General features: G+C 39.8%; 1 pseudogene; it reads right to left on the reverse strand.

Moving 5' to 3' along the window:
* Positions 1 to 5543: 5543 nt before the first annotated feature.
* Positions 5544 to 6616, reverse strand: LOC100656168 (olfactory receptor 8G1-like; annotated as a pseudogene).
* Between the last annotated feature and the right edge of the window lie 522 nt (positions 6617 to 7138).

Genomic DNA, 7138 nt, shown 5'->3' on the forward strand with positions numbered 1-7138 from the left:
AGGCAAAAAGAAAAATATTTTAGAAACAGGGGAAAAAGAATACAGGATTCTTAGGGAAATGGAGGTGGCAGTAAAATACTAAAACTGTGTAGAAAAGCATGTTGTATAAAAACAAGTAAAAATACACATAACGTATTCAGCCCTGATTAGTCTATCAGTCTCTTCCACCATAGAGTTACCATCTTGATGGCAGGAATTATGTCTTATTATCTATCATCTGCTCCCATATTTCTTTTTTCTTTTTTTTGATATGTTGTTGAATTCTATGGGCTAGAATTTTGTTGAGGATTTTTGCATCTATGTTCATGAGGGATATAGGTCTGTAATTTTCTTTTTTTGTGGTGTCTTTACCCAGTTTTGGTATCAGGGATATGCTAGCTTCATAGAATGAGTTTGGTAGTGTTCCGTCCTTTTCTATGCTCTGAAATACCTTTAGCAGTAGTGGTGTTAACGCTTCTCTGAAAGTTTGGTAGAACTCTGAAGTGAAGCCGTCAGGGCCAGGGCTTTTTTTTTTTGTTGTTGGGAGTTTTTGGATTACCTTTTCAATCTCTTTTTTTGTTATGGGTCTATTTAGTTGTTCTACTTCTGAATGTGTTAGTTTAGGTAGGTAGTGTTTTTCTAGGAATTTATCCATTTCTTCTAGGTTTGCAAATTTGTTAGAGTACAATTTTTCATAATAATCTGATATGATTCTTTTAATTTCACTTGGGTCTGTTATGATATGGCCCATCTCGTTTCTTATTCAGGTTATTTGTTTTCTTTCCCGTATTTCTTTAGTCAGTCTGGCCGATGGTTTATCAATTTTGTTAATTTTTTCAAAGAAGCAACTTTTGGCTTTATTAATTTTTTCTATTTTTTTTCTGTTCTCTAATTCATTTAGCTCAGCTCTAACTTTTATTATGTGTTTTCTTCTGGTGCCTAATGGATTCTTTTGTTGCTCGCTTTCTATTTGTTGAAGTTTTAGGGACAGTTCTCTGATTTTGGTTCTTCTTTATGTATGCGTGCATTTATCGATATAAATTGACCTCTGAGCACTGCTTTTGCTGTGTCCCGGGGGTTTTGATAGGAAGTGTTTGCATTCTCATTGCATTCTATGAATTTCTTTATTCCCTCTTTAATGTCTTCTATAACCCAGTCTTTTTTCAGCAGGGTATTGTTCAGTTTCCAAGTATTTGATTTCTATTCCCCGATTTTTCTGTTATTGATTTCCACTTTTATTGTCTCGTGGTCTGAGAAGATGCTTTGTAATATTTTGATGTTTTGGATTCTGCAAAGGTTTGTTTTATGACCTAATATGTGATCTATTCTACAGAATGTTCCATGTGCACTAGAAAAAAAGTATAATTTGCAGCTGTTGGGTGGAGTGTTCTGTATAAGTCTATGAGGTCAAGTTGTTTGATTGTAGCAATTAGGTCTTCCGTGTCTCTATTGAGCTTCTTAATGGAAGTCCTATCCTTCTCCGAAAGTGGTGTGTTGAAGCCTCCTGCTATAATTGTGGAGGTGTCTACCTCACTTTTCAGTTCTGTTAAAGTTAGTTTTATGTATCTTGCAGCCCTGTCATTGGGTGCATAAATATTTAATATGTATATCTTCCTGGTCAATTGTCCCTTTAATCATTATGTATTGTCCTTCTTTATGCTTTGTGGTGGATTTAACTTTAAAGTCTATTTTGTCAGAAATTAATATTACTACTCCTGCTCTTTTTTGATTGTCATTTGCTTGATATATTTTTTTCCGTCCTTTGAGTTTTAGTTTGTTTGTGTCTCTAAGACTAAGGTGTGTCTCTTGTAGGCAGCATACAGATGGATCGTTCTTTGTCTAGTCTGAGATTCTCTCTCTCTTTATTGGTGCATTTAGTCCATTTACATTCAGCGTAATTATAGATAAGTATTTTTTTTTTTATGTATTTAGTGCTGTCATTTTGATGCCTTTTTATGTGTGTTGTGGACAATTTTATTTTTCCACTTACTTTTTTGGGCTGAGCCATTTTTCTTGGTATGTTGCATGTTCCTCATTTTCATAGTAGTCAAATATGTGTTTACTGAGTTGTTATGTTTTTCTTGGTTTTTATTTTGAGTTATGGAATTGTTAGACCTCTTTGTGTTTACCTTAATATTTACTGCTATTTTTCTAAGTAAAAACCTAACTTGTATCTTCCTATATTGTCTTGTTTTCCTCTCCATATAGTAGTTCTATGCCTCCTGTATTTAGTCCCTCTTTTTGATTATTGTGATCTTTTACATAATGACTTCAACGATTCCCTGTTTTCAGCATTTTTTTCTTTTTAAAATTAATCTTAATTTGTTTTTGTGATTTCCCTATTTGAGTTGATATCAGGATGTTCTGTACTATGACCTTGTGTTGTGTTGGTATCTGATATTATTGATTTTCTGACCAATTTCCTTTAGTAATTCTTGTAGCTTTCATTTGGTTTTTGCAAATTTTCTAAGCTTGTGTTTACCTGTAAATGTTTTAATTTTACCTTCATATTTGAGAGAGAGTTTTGGTGGATATATGATTCTTGGCTGGCAGTTTTTCTCCTTCAGTGCTCTGTATATGTCATCCCATTCCCTTCTTGACTGCATGGTTTCTGCTGAGTCGGCTGAACTTATTGATTCTCCTTTGTAGGAGACCCATCTTTTATCTCTGGCCACTTTTAAAATTTTCTCTTTATCTTTGGTTTTGGCAAGTTTGACGATAATATGTCTTGGTGATTTTCTTTTTGGATCAATCTTATATGGGGTTCAACGAGCATCTTAGATATGTATCCTTTCATCACTCATGATGTCAGGGAAGTTTTCTGCCAACAGATCTTCAATTATTCTCTCTGTGTTTTCTGTTATGGCTCCCTGTTCTGGAACTCCAATCACATGCAAGTTATTCTTCCTGATAGAGTCCCACATGATTCTTAGGGTTTCTTCCTTTTTTAAAATTCTTTTATCTGATTTTTCTTCAACTATATTGGTGCCAATTGCCTTATCCTCCAACTCCCACACTCTGCATTCCAATTCCTCGATTCTGCTCTTCTAACTTCCTATTGAGTTGTCTAATTCTGTATTTTTACTGTTAGTCTTTTGGATTTCTGAATGCTGTCTCTCTATGGATTCTTGCAACATATTAATTTTTGCACTATGTTCTTGAATAACCTTTTTGATTTCTTCAACTGCTTTATCAGTGAGTTCCTTGGTTTTTCTGTAGATTGCCTTATTTCATTTCTGAGGTCATCCTTGATGTCTTGAAGCATTCTGTAAATTAGTTTTTTATATTCTGCATCCGGAAATTCCAGGATTATATCTTCATTTGGGAAAGATTTTGATTCTTTAATTTGGGGAGTTGTAGAAGCAATCATGGTCTGCTTCTTTATGTAGTTTGATATTGACTGCTGTCTCCTACCCATCTATAAGATATTGTAATGATTTATTTAATATTTGCTCACTGAGTCTTATCTTGTTTTGTTTTCTTTCAATATACGTAGATGGGCTACTAGATTGTGCTGTCTTGATTGTTGTAGCCTTTGAATCACTCATGTCCTATTACCAGCTGGTTTGGGCTCGTACCAGATATATAAGCCTAAGAGTCCATTCACTATTCTTGAACAGAATCTGATTTTGGGTCACCAAATGTGTGGTGTAGACTGTCACCTATTCACTTGGAGGAGTAGTGGTGATAGTTGTGTGCATCTGATTCTAATAGCAGTAGGGGGTCATACTCCAGGGGGGCAGGTTGCTGAGAGCCTTCCCCCAAGTGCCAGTGAGGTAGGTGTGTCTCTATTCCTAAAGCACTTTGGTGGGTGAGCTCTGCAGGTGTACCTTAGGCACCCAATGCGTGTACCTCTACAGATTGATAGGTGTCACTATCCTCAGACCCCTTTGGCAGGAGGGTAGTTGGTTTGGGTGGAGCTTCAGCCCTCAGTTCCCCATTGTGGGTCAGTGAGGGCTCTGTTTAATAGGTAGAGATATCAGACCTGGAAAACTTGTCTTTCCAGTAATCCCCTAAGACAATTACAGTCAGATCATTATCAAACTTGCCTTTGCATTATAATAGCCACCTTGTTCCCTGTAGGGATGAAAGCCCAAGACTGTGGATCTCATATGCTTGGCTGGAGCTGGTTCTGTATTTTTAGTCCACTTTCCAGAATTCAGGGAAGGAATTTTGGTCCCTGGGTTTTTTGTAGCTGCTTCTCTCAGGCCAGGAGAATGGGTTAGGAAAAGACAACAAAACAAAACAAAACAAAAAAAACCCGCAGAGCACTTCACTCCCTGGCCCAGGAAATACCAACGTTAATGAAGCCATCTGGGCAGGGAGGGGAGGGATCAGATAGATAGGAGAGAGTAGCACCCCGGAATGTAGACAAAGTTACTTATCTTTCTTGGTGATGACTATTTATCTGAGATTCCCGAGAGGCATGTAGCCCGTGTGCATTGCCTGGGTTGATATTGCCCCCGAGGGTCAGGCCAGCGTCCTGTGCTTGTGCTGTCTCAGAAGTCATGGTCAGCTCCTCCACTCCCAGTCTAAAGCTCAGCTCCAAGGTTCCCCAGCTGGGACGCCATACTCCAGGCTCCAAAACCAGTCGCTGCCTCTCGGTGACTTCTGTCAACTGCGTCATTGCGCTGCCTGCCTGCACTGGCTGGGCTTCCCCCAAGGTCACTTCAGGGGATTAGGACTGTGTCCCGTGTTTGCGCCATCTCAGGAAGCCATGGTCAGTTCCCCTGAGCCCCGTTCAAAGCTCGGCACCAAGGTTTTCTGACTGGGATGCTGGCTCCAGGTTCTGAAAACAGTTGCTGCTTCCCCATGATTGGTTGTTCTCTCGTTAGCCCCATCAGTGTGCAGCCTGCTTGCGCTGGCTGAGTCTCTACCGAGGTTATCCCAGGGGGCTAGGAGTTAGGGCTGTGTCCCGTGCATGCCCCACTGCAGCAAGCCTCAATCAGACCTGCCACTCGGCACTAGGGAACTCCAAGGGCTCAAGGCTGTGGCACCAGATGCCAGTTCCAGAGGCTGTTGCTGCTTCAGGATGCAGCTTTTCCTCACCTGTCACTCAGGTCAACTATTTAGACCTGCCTACCCGCATATTTCATAATACAGTTTTCTGCACTTAGTCATTAGTAGGTAATGAACTTTGTAGATTTGAAATGGTTAAGAATTATTTACTTTGGAGATCGATTTTTTCCTGAAAATTTTATTTGTACACTTATTAGAAACAAGGGCCAAAACACAAGCTATTCAGAAAATCAAAAGGATATAGAGCAAAGAGATCATTCTATGAATTATGATAGCTAAGCCTTACCAAAGTGCCAAATCCCATGTACATAAATTATAACCTCCCCACATGAAGGCCTTTGAAGATTAAAAAAAATAAAAAATAAAAGATTAGAGGTAATATGGATTACTAGGGGTGACATCTGGGACTTCCTAGAATTGACATTGCCTGCCATGTGACAGACAGCCGTCCATGTGACACTATGAATCCAGTTTTATCCTTGGGAACTGCCTTCCAAATAATCAAGTGATGGCAATAATGTCACTATTTCCGTATATGTGTTGCAGTGTCTGGGCTTCTTTCATACTGAGTCTTCACCAAGATTTATAAACCTTTGTTAATGCAAAACAGCCTTTTCTCAATGATTTTATTGAGAGCAACTTTGACATCCTTATTCCTCAGGCTGTAGATCAGGGGGTTCAGCATTGGCACAATAATGGTGTAAAACAGAGAAGACACTTTGCTTTGGTCCATGGAGCTGACATTTGATGGCTGCAGGTACATGAATGCTACAGAACCATAGAAGATTGTAACAGCCAAAATGTGGGAGCTACATATCCTGAAGGCTTTGGACCTGCCCTCAGTGGAGCTAATTCACAGGATGCTGGCAATGATGGAGGCATAGGAGCCAAGGACAGTCAAGGTTGGTGCAAGAGTATTAAACGCATTGAAGCACAAAAGTACCACTGCATTGATATAAGTGCTGGAGCAGGAGAGCTCCAGCAGCGGGAGAACATCACAGAAGTAATGGTTGATTATTTTAGCCTTGCAGAAGACCACTCTTAGCATGCAACCTGTGTGAACTGTGGCACTAATCAAGCCCATCATGTATACCTCAACTACCAACCGGGAGCAGACCGGATAAGACATGGTGACTCTGTAAAGCAATGGATTACAGATGGCAACATAACGATCATAAGCCATAACACCTAACATATGACATTCTGATACAATAAAAAAATGAAGAAGTAGAGCTGAGTCAGGCATTCAGGGTAGGAGATGCTGTTCTTCTCTGTCACAAAGTTCACCAGCATTTTGGGGGTAATGACAGTGGAATAGCAGAGATCAATGAAGGACAAACTGCTGAGGAAATAGTACATGGGAGTGTGCAAGTGAGAACTGAGCCCAATCAGTGTAATCATGCCCAGGTTCCCCACCACTGTGACCACATAGGCTCCTAGGAAGAAAAGAAAGAGGGACAGCTGGAGCTCTGGTTTGTCTGTTAGCCCAGCAAGGATGAACTCGGTCACTGTGTAGTGATTTCCTGCTGCCATTTTTCTCTGGGAAATCTACGCAGGAAGAGAAGAAGAAATTTGAGTTAGGTGTTTATTTATGCAGCATGAAACAGATGCAAGTCTTATCAATTAGGTATCTCCAGTTCTCTCTCCCTGTCCCTGCTCTATGCTGGAAGTTAAATACTCTGGGATTATGGGTCATGCACATAAACACCAGATGGAATTATATCTTTTTGCTTGTTTGTTTTTATTTCTGAACAGTCTCTAAACATCCAAAGACCTGTTCTGATAACTTAGAATATTGAGTGTTCTGACCCAGGTGGTACAATGGTTTAACATTGGATTACTAACTGGAAGGCTGGCAGTTCAAAGCCACCCAGTAGCTCTGCTGGTGAAAGACCTGAAAATTTGCTAATGTAAAGATTACACCCTAGAAGACTATACAGAGTAGTTCTACTCTGTCACATGGGATCGATAGGAGTTGAAAATGGACTCAGTGGCACCTAACAACAGCGACAACAACAAAGTACCTTCCATGCCTTATTTGAAATCCTCTCAACTCTTCTGCAGAACAATGCTACCAGGAAACAAGCACCTGTTACCATGAAGTTGATTCTGACTAATGTGGACCTCGTGTGTGTCAGAG

Source organism: Loxodonta africana, chromosome 15, assembly GCF_030014295.1.
Source record: "Loxodonta africana isolate mLoxAfr1 chromosome 15, mLoxAfr1.hap2, whole genome shotgun sequence".
Lineage (NCBI taxonomy): Eukaryota > Metazoa > Chordata > Mammalia > Proboscidea > Elephantidae > Loxodonta > Loxodonta africana.